The sequence below is a fragment of the Notamacropus eugenii genome, chromosome 4 (assembly GCF_028372415.1).
Source record: "Notamacropus eugenii isolate mMacEug1 chromosome 4, mMacEug1.pri_v2, whole genome shotgun sequence".
Classification (NCBI taxonomy): domain Eukaryota; kingdom Metazoa; phylum Chordata; class Mammalia; order Diprotodontia; family Macropodidae; genus Notamacropus; species Notamacropus eugenii.
The window spans coordinates 274033659-274053757 of record NC_092875.1 but is presented as its reverse complement, the minus strand read 5'-3'; the positions used below and the strand labels follow the sequence as shown (position 1 = coordinate 274053757).

The following is a 20099-nucleotide window of genomic DNA, read 5'->3' as shown; positions in this document are numbered from 1 at the left end:
AATATAGTCTTTTTTCAGCTTAATGACATGAATTTATTAACAAAAGTCAATACTCTCATACTATTTCCTCACAGTCAGGAGCTATAAGTCACTTTTTTTTCTTCCCTCCCCTTCTCAGTTTAAAGATCTTTCTCTTTGGCAAAGAAAACAGAAGTTGAGTAGATCTACCTTTATTTTGTCATCCATATAGCCCAAGAAGTAATTTTACCTTGTTTATGTGCTTTTTTGTAGCTAGGTCTCACTATCAGCGTAGCTATCTCTAAAAAAATGTTTTTGTTTTCATGGTTATCATTCCTCACATTATTTTTTCAGGATTATGGCATTCAACTTTTGTTATATGCTCCTATCTTTATTCTTCCATACAGGTTATTTAAACACCTAAGCTGGTTGATTAGTTTCTTATTGATCTGTAAGAGGTTCAGGCAAAGTAAAGATCACTTTTATCTTGAAGGTACATGAGGAAGAGATCACAGAAAGCTTCATGGAGGAAGAGGCACTAGAGTTAGACCTGGAAGTAAGAAATATCAACAAACAGACGTGGAGAGGGGATATCTATTCCACTTCATGGGAGTGGGATGGGATAGCATATATCAGGGCACAGAGAAAGGAAGGGATGTGATGTGACTTGGAGAAAGAGAACAGTTCAGATTAGTTGGAGTAGGTTAAAGTCAGAGAAAGGCTGGAATAATAGACTGGAGCCAGATTGTCGAGTTTTTTATCATCAGAATTGGGATATTTAATTTAATCAGTAGGTAATAGCACTAATTTGGAGAGCTGTGGGACCTAAATTAGAATCCCAGTTCCCTTCTTTATAAGGTGATTGACTGGACAAATCACTCAACCACTTTGGACCCAAGGTTCTTTACCTGAAAAATAAGGGAGTTGGGGGGTGAATCATGTCCTGTTCTATAAGGTCCCATCTGGTTAAAGGCCTTTTGAAATAAAGGAATGGCTAAGAGGTGTAAAGAATGGGTTTCCAGGGCAGAAAGACTGAAGGAAAGGGGACAAATTAGAAGGCCAAATCCTTTTGCCTAAATTACAGGTAATATAGGTTAGAATAGATAAAGGCCTGGATGAATATGGAATTTGAAGGGGAAAGGGGATATATGCGAGAGAGATTGTGAAGGTAGAAATAACAAGAGTTGGAAACCACTTGGATGTGTCAGAGTAAAGAAGAGAGAAGAATAAAAAGACCCCAGCTGACTGGAAAGATAATGGCACCATCAAGAGAAACAGAGAGCTGGAAGAGCAGACTTCATAAAAAAGATGACAATGAATTTATTTTGAACATGTTAATTTTTAGGGGCAAGTAAAATTTCCAGGTAGAGCTATCCAGTCTGTTGTTATATATACAATATAACAAATAATAATTCCTTATATAGGAATTAGCAATTTGCTTAACGATTGAAGTTACAGATCTTCAAGCCATGGACGGAGAGTTGATAATTAAAGTCACAAAAGTAAATGAGATCAGCAAGAGGGTGAGTGTAACAAAGGAAGAGAAAAGGACCAAGGACAGAAACTTGGAGAGCACCTATATTTCAGGGGTTGGAGGAAGAGAAGGAGTCACTAAAAAAAAAAGACAGAGAAGCATTTCCCTGCTTTCACTTTAGTTTCCTTGCCTAGAATGCCTTCCTTTTTGCTCTATCTATCCCAAATTTATCCATTCTGGATGTAGGATGCCATAACATAAAGAACAAAAGATTTGGAATCAAAGGCATTTTTTCCAAGTTCTATTTCTTGCTAACATTTTGACTTTGGTATTGATCTTTCTGAGCCTTGGTCTTCCAATCTCTAAAGTGAGAATACTCAAGGTAGCTATGCTGGAAAGTCATCGGGAAGGTAAGTTGTTTTGAACTACAGCTATCCCTTCCACATCAACAGGGTTAGAAGCAGGGACTCCCACAAAAAAAAAATCTAGAAAACCCTAGTAAAATTTTTTGGTCCTCCCTTTGTATCAAAGAAGAAATCTGAATTGTTATGGTATTTAAAGATACAATATATTGATATTATACAATACCACACATATATTTTATCCATTTCTGAGTTTCTAAACTTTTTTTAGTTGTCTGCTGGCTTTTGTGAGTCATCTGTGGCTTCCACAAAACTCCCCCAAAATTCCCTTTAATTTCTTATGCTAATCCTCAATATATCAAAACCATGATGGGGAAAGTTGTAATGTGGAAGGAATAACAGTTCAAACTCTATATAAAAGTGAACTCATAGGAAGTATCATTATTTTAACCCCATTAAAGTGTTTACTCTGGTACCTTATCATGGTAGAAGAATGACTCTGGGTCCTTTTAAAAGACTATGACTATGGAATAAAAATTTTGGCAATTCCATAAAGCCATAAGCCATAAAGACTCTGAGTTTGGACCAGAGATGCAGAGTATTTCAATCATCCTCAGATTATTGTAGGGAAATTTTAAGAGGCTCATCACCAAAGGGTTGTTCTCCAAGTGATAAAGGCACCTCCTAAACTATCTCCTAATCCAGAGATTCTTAACCTTTTTTGTGTCATAGATTCCCTTCTGCAGACTGGTGAAGCCAAAGATCCCTCTCTCAGAAAGATATTTTTAAATGCATAAAATATAATAACACAGGATTAAAAAGGAAACCACTTATCATGAATTAGTTATTGAAATATCTTTGAACCAAGTTCACAGACCCCCTAAAATCCATCCAAAGACAACATTGGGATCTGTGGACCCCAGGTTAAGAAACCCTGCACTAATAAATGAATTTCCATCTACATCATTGGAAGAATCACCAATGACATCTATGGATACCTGGAATATTGAAGTCATTGTTACTCTGTAGGAAGCTGACCTTCTCTATTGAGCTTTCCCTTATTGTTCTAGTCCTCACTAAATCCCTTCTCCTTCTGAATGGGGCAACTAGGTGGCGCAGATAGAGTGCTAGGCCTGGAGTCAGGAAGACTCATCTTCTTGAATGCAAATCTGGCCTCAGATACTTACTAGCTATGTGACCTTGGACAAATCCCTTCACTCTGTTTGCTTCAGTTTCCTCATCTGTAAAATGAACTGGAGAAGGAAATGGCAAACACTCCAGTATCTTTGCCAAAAAAACCCAAATGGGGTCATGAAAAGTCAGCCATATGTGAACAACAACAACTTCTGAATTCTTCCTCTTATTTGTAGTCAGTACTATCTAGTACCTAATTTAGCACTTAATTATGGACCATCCTGTGTTGTTTGTGTTTTTCCATGTGGGATATGCTTGGACTTTAAGGACAGTGATGGCACAATTTCTGTATCTCCACAGCACCTTTCACAGCAATGCTAAGCACAGGGGGCTCGTTTCCTAAACACTTGTTGATAGTTTATTTGTTGCAACAATATTAACATGCGGAATGCAGAGTGCTTGCCTTTGTCTTAATTTGCAGAGACAAAGCATCCTAAAGAAAAAAATCAAGAAGCCTTACAAAGCAACAAGTAAACAGCAAGTAACAAATAAGGAAGGCAACAAGACAAGACTAACTTAATCGGGTAAATCAGGGAAGGCTTCTTGGACCATCAATCAATTAATCAATCATTTAACAAGCATTTTTCACCTACCTATATGCCAGGCTCTGTGTTAGGTGCTGGGGATACAAAGACAAAATGAAATGGTATCTGACCTCAAGAAATTTATAATCTAGTGAGAAGAGACAAAATAGTCATCAGTCAATAAACATTTAAGTACTTATCATGTTCCAGGCATTGTCCTAAGTTCTTAGGATACAAAGAAATGCAGAAAACAGTCCCTCTCCTCAAGGAACTTCTAATTCTAATGAGGGTTAACACCATATAAATCATGAGGTCTATACAAGAAATATATAGAGTGGAGGAGCTAAACTGAAAAGAAAAGTTATTAACAGCTGGGAGAATGGATAGAAACCTTCAGCAGAAAGTGAAATTTGAACAGTCTCTTGAAGTAAAAAAGAAAGTAAAAGACAAAGGCAAGGGGACAGGTTATTCCAGGCATGGGAGACAGTCAATACTAGGGGGTGGGGAATCTGTGGTCTCGAGGACACATGAGGCTGCAAGTTCCCCACCCCTGGTGAATATAAAGTCAAGGTGATGGAAGATGTAGCATTGTGTGAAAGGATCATTAAGAATGATAGTTTGGCTGGACTATGGAATTCATCAAGGGGATTGAGATTTACAAGAGAAAGTGCAGTTAGTATTAGAAAAGATGCTCAGAGATGTCAGGTCTCTGTGAGTACCAGAAAATGGAAGAAGTCTGAGGGAAAGAGGTCCAAGATGAAGGAAATTTTGTTTATTATGGAATTCCAGAGGGCACATGGATGGGATAGAGTTGAAGTAAAAGACGACACGCAAATAGGTGGCAGGTTTTAGGGAGTGGAATGATTTCCTTCTCAGAGATTTGGGATCATTGGAATTGGAAAAATGAAAGGATGTAGAAAATTGCTAACCACCAGAGAGGAAGACTCTGGGAAGTTAGAAGTAGCCCCACAGATGATAGTAGGTGCATAGAGCATTCTTGGCTTCAGTGGCCCTTTAGTATTCTAGCATGGCCCTGGTAGTTTTGTGGGGAATTTTGGGTTGAGGTTGTCAGGCACAGGCTGACTGGCCTACTCCTTCATTTGATAAGGTGAGATTTTAGTATGATTTTATGAAAGGTGATGAGATATAGAGAATGACCTTCTAGAAACTCATTCTCTAGAGCAATGGATGGAGAGCCAGCTATCAATGTATCATCAGCTTCTTCTAGTCGTAGCTTTGGAACATAGAACCTGACTTGTCTTCTGCTGGCCTTTTATTCCTATCCTTCAGATGCAGTAAAATAAAGTAGTAGTTCTTCTTGGCTCAAGCACTAAAGAGAGAGCTGAGGATAGAATGATCAGAATGAAAGGAGGAGGGATATGTTCTTTGAGTTTATAAAGGTTTGCTGAAATAAAGATCTTTGGTGGTAAAAAATTTTGTATACCAGTCAATATTTGATACAGGTCATTTCTCATCTGTGGGCTGCTTGTTCAAGGTCACAACTTTATCCTGTCCTTTTCTTTCCCTGTCCCTACTTCTGATTAAATGTCACTATGGAGATGGTGATTCACCCATTGCCATTCTTTCACTACTTCAGGCAGAGCAAATGATGGCATGTAGATGGGAAGAAAAAGAGAGAAAAATTAAAAATGGCTATTGCCTCGATCTTTAGGAGAACAGTAAATAAGGCCAGCTCTAGGCAAAGTATTAATGTAAGTGAAGTTTTTCGTTAGTGCCTTCCCTTTCTGAAACAATTTCCACTGACTCTCTTCCCACGACTCCCAGAAGCTTCCCCACCCCCTTCCCTCTGACCCATGACTCCAGATGTTGGGAATTTAAAATCCATTCTTCCTACTCTCCGTCCTCTCTCATGAATGACTAACCCTCATGGTCAGAAGCATGGTGGTTGAATATGAGGAGGCTCTCAACTGGGCTACTAGAAGTCAGATCCAGAACCTCTGAGTACAAGTTTGTGAATTTGAAATGAACAGAAAGGTAAGGAATAAACTGAATAAATGAAAAAATTAAAAAGTATAAAAACTGAGTTTAATTGTATACTATTTCCAACATTATTAATGTACAGTTACCAGAGGATAAAGGATCACTTATGTGGTTTGTTGACTGTATGGCCAAATTAACTTTTTATGTTACATTTAATTATGATACCACTCATAAATGCTCTGACCACAGGGTTTGGCTCATACAGCACAGTCACCTGCTCACAACTTTAAAAAAAGAATAAAGGAAAAATTAGTTATATTCAGCAAACATGTATTTAACATCTAGTCTAGCACTGTCCTCAGGGAAGAGTTCTGCTTTGGCTGAGAATATGAGGGAAAGTAGCACCATTCACATTTAGTAAAACTACACTACTACAGTTTATTGATACCAAAGCAAACCAGTAGTGGAAAGGATACAACAAGGGCATATTGAAAGTGCAGACATCTCTGAGTCCCACTTTTCTTTTCATTTTGGGATACACAGCAGCACAAATCCAATTCAGAGACTAGTTGGCTCTGCCTAGTACTACAGATCTATTTGAGTAGATTGGCCCACTTCATGTACAGTCTTACCTTCTTTTATATCTGGGAGTAAACAAGTGCCTCAGATGTGCTTTACAAATTTACCACTTTCATGCAGCACTATGACAGTGAACACAAATCTTATGAAAATACTGATCATCAATAATCCTCATAATAAAGGTCACCTAAGTTGCTACAGTCTCTTTGGTGCTTTATGACTGAAATCTATTAATCCATTAGTTAATATGGCAATTTATATCAGTGTTTCTATCCTCCTACCCCACCCTAGGACTCTTTCACTAGAAAGTTACAAATTTGGCTATCTGGCATCAGGGAGATACAAACTTTGGTAAGATATGGCTCCTGACTCTGGCTGTATCTTGCATTGTTAGTTCAGTAAGTTTATATATAATGTTCCTTAGAAGCCCTATTTATTTTTATGTTATTATAAAGTTCCAAGGATGCTACTATACTGCAAATATAACTATCATATCACAGCCTGTTCCTTGTTTACACTATTTGTGGTTTGCAGATGCATTTTTAAATCCAATTGTAAGTGACGGGTTAGAATTACAAAGTTGAAAACAAGATCCAGTAAAGTTAGGTGTTAAGAATGTATTCACTCTTACTATCAGAAGAAACTTGATTATCATTTTAAAACCAAATTACTCATGTAGTTTAAAAACTGAACTACGAATGGGAACTGATGTGGGAATTTCAGAAAGTATTTCTAGATTTACTGAAACCATAGCAAGCTGCTATATATAACTAAGCTTTTGTGGACTAGCATCTCTGATATGAGGGCTTGCCAAGTCCTTCTCAGGTCTGCTCATCAACTTTGGTTGTTCACCTTTGCCCAGCTCTCGCCTATGGCTCCAAGAAGCTGTAGAATGCACAGAGGTCACACCTCAGTAAAACCATCTCAGCAGGTGGGGTAAATCAGCTTGAAGGTAACCGTTAGGACTCAAACCTATTGGTGAGTTAGGGGGAGGTCTACCCCAAGCATGTGAAGACTTCCCTGGACTGAATGAATGAGAACAATTTGTTCCAATAGCCATGAGGGAGACTGAAGCTATGGAGCTCTTAGAGCTTGGTCAGACATTGAAGATGCCAAGGTCATCTTCCTGGGCCACCACCAGTCATCCTGACTTTTGTCTTGCTATTGGACTTCACTGAACCTGGAGCTAGAGTAAGGCTGGTGACTTTGTATAGTTCTGCTTCACTTAAATCCAATTCACAGCAAATCAAGATATCAAGCTGGTGATGTCACTGGTCCTTTTCAAAAATGAAGGCTGAATAACATTAGCTCAGGAAGACTGCTGTGAGGATCAACAGTCTCAGCTCTTTTTAACCCTTGTGAGAAGTTTGGTGGTGGTGCTGATGGTGGTGCTTATGTGTAGGAGTGATGTGAAAAGACAACCTAAGGAAAAGAAAAAGTGTTCATGTGTGTATATCCTTCTAGAAAAGGTTAAGAGAATGAGGCACAAGAAATATTTCTCAAAACAATTGGTGTTGGAGGAGTTGTGGGAAGATGGTACACTAATTTTGCTGTGATAGAACTATCCATCAGTCCAACTGTTCTGGAAAATGGTTTGGAATTATGTAAGATAAATGACAAAACTGTTAATATCCTTTGACCTAAATATCCTCAGGAGGTGAACAGTAGAAACAAAGGTCTAAAATATTCATGCCATCAATTTCAATAGAAGCAAAGAGCTAGAAACAAAGTGGGTGTTTATCAGTTCAGAAATGGCCAAACCAAATGAGGTGTATAAATGCAATACAGTATGATTGTGCAAGTAGAAATGATGAACATGAGGAATGCAGAGAAACACTGATGGCTTATATGAAGTGACATAGAATAAAGAAAGTTTTTTTCTCTTAATGTTCACAAACCATACAGATCATCCCTTTAATAATATTTATTCTAGGGGTCCCCAGTGACTCTAGACTCACATGGTCTGGGTTCAACCCTGGATACTTTTTTGTTTGCTTCATTGCCCCCCACATGGCGTTCTCCAGAAAAAAATCTCTAAATATACTTATGGTATATCTCCTGTTTAGATTTGCTTAAATGAGATGATAACAAGTTCTCAAGTCATACTGAGGCCACTAAATTCATATTGGGTATGGAACAGCCTTTGTTTTATCCTACAGAAAATGCATGAGGCACAAAGGACTCACAGAAAGTCCATGGAGAGATACAGAAGCACATAAATGGAATACTAGATCTCCCCCTATGAAGGTAACTACACTTTGGTGCTTCTGAACAAGCACCTCATTTATACTAGACCTACATTGTCCAAGAAATACATGGCAATAGCTGGAGGAGTAGGGGGGACTGGCAAGATCTAGGTCACCTTCCCTTCCCCACAGTTTTCCAGAAATAGGGCTCATATATGCAAATCTCTTTCTTCTTCTGAGTACACTGTTGAAAAACTCTCCCTTTGCCTAAACTTTTAAAATTGAGAACTACAAAGCTTTAAGTTAGGGATATGGGAATGTTCCTCCAGGATGTCCCCTCTAAGGTGGCTTGCAAGCATACTATGCCTCTGCCGTGTGCTTCTGCATCACTTCTATCAATATCCTAGTTACTTTGGTGCTTTGAGTAGGGAGCGTTCATCCACATGAACCTAATCTCTGATCTATACTAAGAAGAGGAAACAAAAGAAAACATACCAGTAATTTGAGGCATAAGAACCTTAGGCCACCAGAGCAAGTACATACAACTTGTCTCATCTGCTTTTCCTGTAAGTCACCATTAATTGTTCCAGTCAGTGGAAGAAAGAAATCCCATCCTTTCCTTTCTCCCACTTATTGCAAGTAGCCATAAGGGAAAAGGAAAAGAGAGAGTCCTGAGAAGACCTCAAGAATTTCTTTGACAAAGGTTTGGACTGATTCTTGGTTGTTGGTCATCAGAGAGGAGGAGACAGCTGATTAGTAGGAACCAATCAGGGCAGTTTCCTGTGTTGCCTCAAGTCTTCAGTGGACATGCCTATGCTGAATGGGTGTCCCTCTCCCTCGTGCCAGCAGACAATGGTTTGTGACTTGTAGTTTCATCAGGTTGATTGGGGAACTCATAAATTTGATTGTTTACTCTGAACCACCCCTCAACCCCCTTGCAAATAAATTCTAGAATTTTCCCAGGAATTAAAGTCAAGCTCACTGGCTGAAGTTTCCATTCTGTTCACTTAAAAAAACATTGAGACATTTTCTATTATTCAATCCTATATCTCTTCTGTTCTCTGTGATCTTTCAAAGAATATTACAGTGATTCAGAATCACATCTAATGGTTCATCTAGTGCCATGGAATGTAGTTTTTCTAGGTCTGGTGAGTTCAACCCGTCAAAGGCAACTAGCAGCTTTTGCTGTCTTCCTACTTATCTTAGGTTTCAACTCCCTATTAGATGTTTAAAAAAAAAGTTCTACCCTTATGAGTCCAAAAATCATTCTCCTTATCAGAGAAAAGTGAAGCAAAATTAGTTGAGCATTTCTGCCTTCTCTCTCTTGTTTTTTATCATTATATCTACCCTGAAAACCATCTTTGATCTTCCTCGTACCTCCAATATATCTTTTATTTTAAAAACCCTTGTTTTCCTAAATAAATTCATTTTATAACAATGTGCATTTATAATTTTAAGCAAACAAGAAAATACAATTATGTTGAACAGACTAATTTACTGCAAATACAAAGACAATTCACAGAATCACAAAATGTGAGAGTTGAAAGGGATCCAAAAGGATCCATCTAGGCTACTCCATACATTTATAAGAATTCACTTAATCTGTAAACTGCTGGAAAAATGGTCCTCTAATCTTAGCTGAAAGACTTACAATGAGGGAAAACTTATTACTTCCCAGAACAATTTACCGCATTTTTGGACAGTCTTAATTGTTAGGAAATGTTTTCTTGCATAAAACTTAAATCTTCCTCTTTGCAAATTCTACCCGTTGCTCCCAGTTTGGCTCTCTGAGGTTAAACCAGACAGACAAGTACTTTTTCATAAAAACCCTTTAAATGCTTGAAGGCCATCGTCATGTTTCTCCTTAGCTCCCCTCCCTCCGCTTCTCTCTCCTTTATCCTGTTCTTTATTACTTCAGTCTTTCTCAAGTGGCATGATCTTGACATTCTTTGACATCTTGGTTGTTCTTCCTTTCCAATTTATCAATTTAAAAATGTTTAATATTTGTTTCAACGTATGAACTCTTACAGGGAAACTCCCTCCATCAAAGCAAAAGTTAACTCTTTGGTAATTTATAGTCCTAGAGACCTGCCTGAGACACAGAGGTTAAGTGGCTTATCTATGCTTGCACAATTAATTTGTATCAGAGGCAAGACTTGAATTCAGGTGTTCCTTACTCCAAGGCTGGCTCTCTATCCACTATATCATGCTGCCTTTCTTGCTTTCTAGTCTATCCTAAAACGTCGCAACCAAAACTGACGTGATACTCCAAATGTGATCTGAGGAAGGCAGAGTATAGTGAGACTATATTCATTTGTTCAATGTCTAGTCGATAGATATCCATTATATGTTCATGTGCAATATAGTATAATTGGGAATAGTAAGGATGAATTCCTGAGTTTTTTAGTGGGATTGAGAAGAGGGAGGGATTAAAAGTTATCACCAAAAATCTAGTTCAAATCCTTATATAACTTATATAACTGTCTAACCTATCTCCATTCCTTCTTTTTTTCTCCCCTGTAACTCATATTATACAAGTAATTTTCTCAATCTTATTTCTGTTCAAACAACCCGATGGTTCCTTGTTGCTTACTAAGTAAAATTCCTTAGTTTCCTATGTTAGTTTCTCCACAATCTGGTCCCAACTTCCCTTTCTAGCTTCATATCAAATTATTTCCCAGCATGCACTCTATGCTCCAAACTGGACTACTCATCATCTTTGAAACTATTCACTTCATCCATACTTCTTCTCTTGAAGTTTCCTATAACTAGAGTATCATTCCCTCCTCAATATTTTTAAAATGTATTTTTAAAATTTCCATAAACAAGGGTCCATATTTGAATATAAAGGTGCTTGAACTAGAGTATGAGAAAAAAATACTAAGAAAATGAACACAAATATAGAAACTAGCAAACACAATTATCTGTGCCTATATTTGCTTTTATCAATCACTAATCTCACCTCAAAAGATGTATTGTTTTGAGTGTAGCACTAGCCACATCACCTTTGTTTTCTTAATGTTTTTCTTTGATTTATTATATGCATAATATAAGTTTATTACTATAATTGTTTTTAGCTCTACAATTATAGAAAGTATATGTTATTTTTGGTTCTGCTTTTTTCACTTTACAACATTACATATATCTTGCCATGTTTTTAAAAGTTATTTATATTCTTTTTTATGGTACAGTAATACTTCATCACATACACAAGTCTTAATTTGCTCAGTTTGTTCAATGGACACCTACTTTGTTTTCAGTTTTTCTCCCCCTATTTCTATATGTTGAAATACTCCCCTTCCTTCAAGGCCCAGTTCAAATGGCATCTCAGTGCAGTCCTGTCTCTTCTCAATCATGGTTCATGACCTTGGAGTCACCTTTTCATCATAATGCCCTGTCCATTAGGTTAACAAAATTGGTTAACAATAATAATATGTCTGGTATCCATCCTCCTCTTTGCACTCACTCTGCCATCCCCTCAGATCAGTCCTGCATTGCCTCTCATCTTGGTGATTATTATAGCCTTTAATCAGAATCTTTGTCACAAATCTTTCCTCTCTGCTACAGAGACTAGAAAGTTTCCAAACTGATTTTCCTAATATACCCTTACCCCAGAGGGTCTCTCCTTGAATGAAGGAGTTTGGGGATATCTAAATTTCTTTTGATTCATTTGCCTTCACCCAGGTAAAGCTTGAGAATACCAGTATCTTGTCCTTCCAGTGTTAACTCCAGCTCTCCTTATAAACGCTCACAAAGTAAAAAGCCTAGATTAGATTTTATTTACACTGTAAAAAACACAAAAAAAATCCTATTGTGCCTATTGAGAGATAGGAGGGTCTTTTGCCACATTTTAGTGTGTATCCCTTTCTCTATAATCCCTGCAAGTAATAATAATAGCTGTAATAATAATAACACTTCCTACCTGCAAGTTAGGCAGCTAGGTGGTGCGGTGTATTGAGCACTGGGCTTGGAATCAAGAAGATTCATCTTCATGAGTTCAAATCTGGCCTAAGACACTTACTAGCTGTGTGACCCTGGGTAAGTCACTTAACCCTGTTTGCCTCAGTTTCGTCATATGTAAAAAGAGATGGAGAAGGAAATGGCAAATCACTTTAGTACCTCTGCCAACAAAACCCCAAATGAGGTGATGAAGAGTCAGACTTGACTGAAATGACTGAAATGTGAAGATAAATTCTGGCATAATCCCTGCCCTCAAAGAGCTTAGATTCTAATAATGGGATAAGATATACACAAAAATAAAATCTCATTTGGTTTTTCCCATTTTATACTTGAGGAAACTGAAGCCAGTAGAAGTTAAATTACTTATTCAAGGTCACACATCTAGTAAGTGACTGGTCTTTCTGACTCCAGGTCCAATACTAAATGGGACTCTAGTGATGTAGTAGATCAAGGTTGTTTCTAGCACCATTCACCACGGTAGTTCTCCCTCCATCCCTCCCCACAGTTTCTTCATTCCCAGAAGGCATCTACTGGTTCACCTTGCTGAGCTCATTGCCCTTTACTCCTGTCCACTATCATGATCCTCACCACTGCCCCTGCACTCAATTCTGCTTCCTCCCTTTCAGCTCTTATTCCTCAATACATTTTTCTCCTATTCAGCTCTCCATTCCAGCAGGCATCAAGAATCCTTCTCACTGATGTTTAACTCTCCTTCCACAGATGCTTTCTGACATTTTCTCCTTCTCTGTAGGACATTATGCGAACTTTTCAACAAGATAGCCATGAGCGGATTATCTGGAATCCCAGCTGACTTTTTTGTAACTCTATTTACTTCTTCTTCATCTCCTTCTCCTCTTCTACCTCCTCCTCCTCCTCTTTGTTTTCCTCCTTCTCCTCCTCCCCTTAAATAAAGAATTTTTTTGGGAAGTTTGGATTCAGTCAAAGGGCCAAGCTTGAGGACCTAGAGTGTCACCTGTGGCCTCAAGGTGGAAGCTTCCTCACCCCTGCTCTAGCTCTTCCAATTGTCTTTCCATTCCCAAGTTCCATCAAGCTAATTGGGACAGGACCTGCAAATTAACCCATGTCTGCTTCAAGAAATGACTTGAAGAACATACTCTGAAGCTCTCTTCCCAACCCCTATCAGTATTGGCAGGTTGGGTTCCCAGAGTTAAGCTAGCTTCTTCCTCAAAATTCAATGAGAACCTGAGGCACTAGGAAGGAGAAACTTTTCTAATGCTACAAAGATCATGAATTCCCACCAGCATATCCCCACTATCACCATGACTACTATTTGGCATCAATTAGTTAGCCAGACTTAATTAGCTTTTAGAAAGGAGTATTAAGGCAATATAGTAAGAACAGTTAGTGCAAACCCCCACCCCAGACAGGAGGCACACCTTCCCACAAATACAGAGTCCAGGGGAAAGTGGTTTCAAGCTTAGAATACATGGGGCACACTTTCTGGAAGTCCTTTTTATGGAACTAATTTTTTTTCCCTTTGTGAGGGTTCAAGAGGCTTCCCAGAGGTGTGATATAGCTTCTGCTGGTACACTTCTCATATCCTACAAATGCCTTTCTTTAGCATGTTATTTGTTCTTAGTTCCTCAGGCAGACACTACTGCCAGGTATTGCTATTCCAGAGACACTACTAGGATGCAATGAGAAGTCCTTTGTCTCTCTAAAGTTCATAAAGTTCTTCTGTCCCCCTCCTCTGATAAGAGTCAGAGGACAGAGGCTTTACCCTTCTCCCTGCCCCCAAGTAACATCCTGTCAGGGCTAGAACTATTTTCTTTTTTAAGTTTCCAGATACTCAGAAGCTTGGATTCTGAACTAGTTTGCCATTTTACAGAAGCCAAAGTTATCTCAGCAAATACCAGTACACTCCTATGTAGCATAACATCACTTTATCCAGTGTCTTTCTTTGTTCCTTCCAAACTGATTAACTGGGTTATTAAAAACTTAGTTTAATATCTTTGACTGAGTAATTCAATAGAAAAGTATTCTTGTCTGGTTAAGATATAGGGCTATAACATTTTCTCAGTTACTCTAAATGAACAGATGGATATATGGTTCAATCAATCCTTACCTTTATATACTAGAAAAGGGAGGGGCAATTGTGTTCCTGAAAAACCAAGAATCTTCTATCTTCATTACATTCAGATCTCATCATGTTATCATTCTCTTGCTCAAAGAACATTGTTTTTTCCCTTCTTACAGAATAAAATACAAACTACTTAGTCTGGCTCTCCCTAATCTGGAATCAACAAATGCCTTATTTCACTCTAATTCCTTTCACACATTTTATTTTTCAGCCATAATGTCCCTTGACATATTTATCTGACTCTTTGCATTTACTATCCTTTGTAACTGGAATGATTTCCTCCATATCTATGACTGCTGACATCCACTTTTCTCAAGGTCTAACTTGGGTGCCACCTCCTCCATGAATCCTGCTCAGATATCCCCAGGGAAAAGGATCTCTCACTTTTCAGATTTCTCATAGGACTTTGCTGAACCTCTCCTTTTTGTTCTATCATATTCCACCTTGTATTATGCTTAATTGTTTGCATATCTTATCTCACTATTAGAATTTTGAGCTTCTTGAAGGCAGAGATTAAATCAATAATCATCTTTATATCCTCAGCACCTAGCAGGTAACTTGAATATAGGAGGTGCTTAATAAATGTTTGGTGAATTTATTGAAGCAATAAATCAATGAATTTTTACTCTAAGCTCCTACTTTCTCTGTGATTTGTTTTCATGAATATTTTTGTATTGTGTTTGTGAATGTTTTGAGAATTTAAATGTATCTAACAAAGAGGTCTCCTCCCTATAATAATAATATTATAACAATAAATAATAATTAGCATTTATATGGCACCTACTATGTACCAGGTACTGTGCTAAGTGCTTTATGAATATTATATCATTTGATCCTCTCAAAAATCTTATGAGGTAGATAACTATTATTTTACCCATTTTATAGTTGAGAAAACTGAGGTAAATTTGCCCAGGGTCACACATCTTCTATCTGAAGCCATATTTGGACCCAGGTTTTCTTGACTTCAGACACAGAACCCTATTTAACTGCTTCACCTAGCTCTCAACACCATCTCCCTCCAGCATCTGTGGAAGAGAGAGGTTTCTCTTGAATATCATAATGTTGCCATATTGGGCATCCCAAACTTCCCCTTTTTTTTTTCTCCAGTGGGCAGCTTTTGGGTTACTGTCAGTACTTTATGCATTTTCTTGATCTCTTTATGGGCTCTTGTGAGTCCTTTGCACCATTCGCAGTTTTCTGAAGGGCAAAATAAAAACTGTCCTCTATGTGACATATTTGTTGTATTAATTACCAGAACTGGGAACCCCAGTAACTACATTTGCTGAAATATGGACACAAACTACATTTGGAAATTTTCCCAGACGAAATTCTGATTAGGAACGATGAGTCAAAGAAAATTACCTTTTATATTAATTCCAGCCTGTGTGGGCTAGAAGGTTGGTGGGGAGAGGAGTGGTGAAATGCTGGATTATGGGGCCAGAATGTATAGGCAAAGTCCAAGAGAAAATGGCCTCAAGCTTAGAGAGTAGAAGTAGCAAAAGAATAATTCACAGCTCCTGAAAGTCCTCTTTCTAGAGTCCTCACAATGTTCCCCTCCTATACAGTGTGGCTTTTCTGTCAAGCTCTTTATAGAGCCTTGAATCTGCTTTCCTCCTGTATCCCATCTGTTCACAGCTTTTGAGGCAGACAATGACAGCCACCAGCTGCTGATGTTCCAGAGATGCTTCTAGGACACCATTGAAAAACTTCAAGCCCTCTGTATCCTCCTCGTACAAAAAGTACTCCTCCAGACAAGGTTGGGGAAGGAGGAAAAGGTTGAGGGGCTCTCCTTTTTCCTCCTCCACCTGCAAGAAATTCCTTCTCACTGGAAAGCCCTCTTCTAATTCAGAATTCAGTTGAATTCCCTATGTTGGCAAATTCTAAAATCTCCAATTCCAACTAGCTTGACGGTTTTAGATAGGTGCCAGGGGGTATGACCAAGTACCTCAGGCAATCTGAACAGATATCTTGTTGAACCTAAGGAGGTGTCCAGGCTTTGTCCAACCTTGTGAACAATACAGATATATTCTCATCTGATACGTTTGTTACAGGCTAAGTGGGGAGGGGGTGGGGTGGGATTTCTATCCTGACACAAGGTAAATTTGAAAGAAAGTTTGGTCCTTATTTATAACAATACAGTGTCACTTAAAGAATCTATAATAACCTTATGAGTATGAGTACACCTTTCACTGGTGTAGATTGTAACTCTCCAAGCCTTTTCATCCCATATCACTCTTATCAAATGAGAGAATATTTCTAAAGAGTTTAGCCCAGTTCTGGCCACACATTAGGTTTTATATAAATGCTTATTCTCTTCCCTTCACCTTCCCCTTCCCCCCATCCTTGTTTTCCTTTGTATTTTGTTTTCCCCAATTACATGTAAAATAAACTTTTAAAAATTTTTAAAAGTTTTCAGTTCTACATTCTATCCCTTCCTTCCTTACCCAAGAGGGCAAGCAATCTGATATAGGTTATACATGTGCAATCATGTAAAACATATTTTCATATTAGTCATTTTGTGGAAAAAAACTCAAACTAAAAAAAAGAAAGTAAGTAAAAAATAGTATGCTTTCGTCTGTATTCAAACATCATCAGTTCTTGAAGGCAGATCACATTTTTCAGCATAAATCCTTTAGGATTGTCTTGGATCACTGTATTGCTCAGAATAGTTAAGTCATTCACAATTGTTCATCGTACAATATTGCTATTACTATTTACAGTGTTCTGGTTCTGCTCACTTCACTCTATAAATCCTACCTAGAAGGCTACTGTATAACTTAAACAATTCAATCGCTGTCTACTTTGATCATTTTAATAACATTGGGGTATTCTCAACCCATCAGCTCCCAACCTTTCTGGTTGGATGTTTCCTTTATGTTATCTTTTATATCAGCTTGTTGGGAATGTGGTATATCCTACTTACACCCATCATACTTCTTCTCATTGTCATTAGGGTTACTTGTAATTTTAATCCTTCTAGGGTGGTTGCCTTCCCTGACTTGCACACTACCCATAGTCTTATGGGTAGAATATCAGTATTTTAAAAGATTAGTTTTTGCAAAAAGTGCATACATTGAAGGTATTGAAAATATTGTTCCATAAATGCTATCCACATCCAGAGAAAGAACTACAGAGTCCAAATGCAGATTGAAGCATACTATCTGCTCTCTTTATTGCTATGTTTCTTCTTTCTTGTAATTCATTCCATTGGTCCTAATTCTTCTTTGCAACATGATTAAGGTGAAAATATGTTTAAAGTGAATGTATCTGTAGAGCTTATATCAGATTGCATGCCATTTTGAGGAAGGGGAAGAAGGGAGAGAAGGGATGGGGAGAAAATTTGGAACTCAGAAGCTTGTGGAACTGAATGTTGTAAACTAAAAATGAATGAATTAATTGATTTTTTAAAAAATAAAATATTGTTCTATTTTCCAGATGAAATGTTCTCTTATTACTCAACTTTTGGCTCAGCTCAGGGTTGCATTCAGTTATGGGTACCACATTTTAGGAAAGATATATTAATAAGCTGGAGGGTGATCATATCATGTGAGTAGATCTATTCAGTTCTATGTATTCAGATCATTATAGCATGTTAGTTTACCACCATGGAGCTGTTTTTCTGTTACTGTCAGAAAGTTCTTTAAGGTAGCTTTATCCTAGAGGGGGGAAAATGCTACGTGTGTTGAGTATACATCAATAGAATGGTAAAAAGGCCAATGGCAAAAATAGTAAGAAGATAACATAAAGAAAATCACGCCTTCATCTGCTGCCAGACACATTCCTAAGCTAGTCTAACTAGAACAGCTAGTGAATGACAGCTAGAGAAAGAGCAGTGTATTTGGAGTCTAAAGACATAAGCTTAGCTCCCGGCTCTGCACCTTACTTACTACCTGTGGGTAAATCGGTTTCTCTGGGTTGAAATTTCCTCACTTGTGTAATGAAATGTTTAGATTAGATAATCTTTCAGGTCCTTTCTATCTCCAGATCTCTGAGACCTGTGCTATCCTTTAAGAAATAAAAACTTGTAGTTATAAAACAAAACAAAACTCAGCCCCATCCAAAAGAAAGAGATTAATGCTAAAGGATCCTGAAAAGATAAGAATTCTGAGAGGCAATGGGATTCAATGAAAAGAACGCTGAGCTTGGTTTCACTGGGACTGAGTTCTTAATCCTGTATAAGTGACTTATCTACATGATCTAGGGCAGGTCACTTTACCCTTCTCTATGTTTCAGTTTTCTCAACTGTAAATTGGACATAATAATGGCAGATTGTTGTGAAGATCCAATGTGGTGTTGTTACTGTTCAGTCATGTCTGACTGTTTATGACCCCATTTGGAGTTTTCTTGACAGAGAGGCTGAAGTGGTTTGTCATTTTCTTCTCCAATTCTTTTTACAGTGGAGGAAACTGAGGTAAACAGGGTTAAGTGACTTGCCCAGGGTCATTGGTTCTAATGCTTCGATCTCAAAGAGGACTGAAATGACCTCACTATGCTGGAATCAAGATACAGTGTGTCCGACTGTGACTGATCAGACCAATACAACCTTGGAAGTCTCTACCACAGACTAAGTGCATGTGAACATTTGTGCCCAGGGTCACACAGTTAGTAAGTGGGTAAGGCTAATCTAAGGATCAGATAAGACAATATTTTTAAGCTGGATGTCCCATACACATCTTAACATATAAAAAATCTTAATATATAACCTAACATATTACAAATTGAACTTGCTATCTTTCTCCTAAAACCATTTCTTCTTTCTAACTTTCCTATTCCTATTAAGGGTACCACAATCTTCCCAGTCACCTAGGCACACAATCTAAGTGTCATCCCCTAACTTCTTTCTCTCTCATCCCCCCATATTTACCATCTGTTCCCATGTCTTATCATTTTTACCTTTTTAACATCTTTTATATGTTCCCCCTTCCCTCCCCAGATATGGTACAGGTACAGGTCCTAACCTCATGCTTGCACTATTAAAATAACCTTTTGGTTGGTCTCCCTTCCACAAGTATCTCCTTACTTTAGTCCATCCTCCATTCAACAAACAAATTAATTTTCCTGAAGTACTGGTCTGACCATGTCACCCCTCTACTCAGAAAACCTCAGTAGCTCCCTATTTCTTCTAGGATCAAATATGAAATCTTCTGTTTGGCAATGAAAACCCTTCCTAACCTGACCCTTTCCTATTTTTCCAGGCTTCATAAACCTTACTCACCTCCATCTACTCTGTGATCCAGTGATACCGGCTTCCTTGCTCATCCTTGCACACAACACTCCATCACCATGGAAACGCTGCATTTTCATGGTCTGTCCCCTATGCCTTGAATGTTCTCCGTCTTCATAGCTGCCTCTTGGCTTGTCTGGTTTTCTTCAAGTAGAAGCTAAACCCCACCCTCTATAAGAAACCTTTCCCTGCTCTCATTTTAATACTAATATCTTTCCTCTGAGATTGTACATAGATGGTTGTACATAGTTGTTTATGTGTCGTCTCCTCCATTAGACAGTGAGCACTGAAGGGGACTTTTTTTTTACCTTTCATTGTGTCCACGGTACTTAGCACAGTGCCAGACACATAAGAGGTCCTTAATACATGCTTGTTGGCTTACTTAAGAAATGTATATTAAATTGAATTTTGAACTGAAGGAATATGATGAAATCCCATGTTCTGAAGTACGTGTGGAATGCTGCATACCACATCTCTTAAACCTTAATTGGCTTATTTCTTCTGAAAACACTTTTTTGGGGGCCATCATTTGAATTGCCCACACAGAGTAAACTACATAAAACTAAACCTCTGAAGGTAGGGAGTTGACTCATCAT

At 38.0% G+C, this 20099-nt stretch overlaps 1 protein-coding gene across 1 annotated transcript in view; it reads right to left on the bottom strand.

Annotated features, from left to right (window-relative positions):
• LYN (LYN proto-oncogene, Src family tyrosine kinase) overlaps positions 1–19513 on the bottom strand; it is a 160851-nt gene extending 141338 nt beyond the window's left edge. Inside the window, exon 1 of the mRNA XM_072604621.1 lies at positions 19495–19513. The gene's annotated coding sequence lies outside the window, so the exon portion shown is untranslated. The remainder of the gene's footprint in view (positions 1–19494) is intronic.
• Positions 19514–20099: the final 586 nt, after the last annotated feature.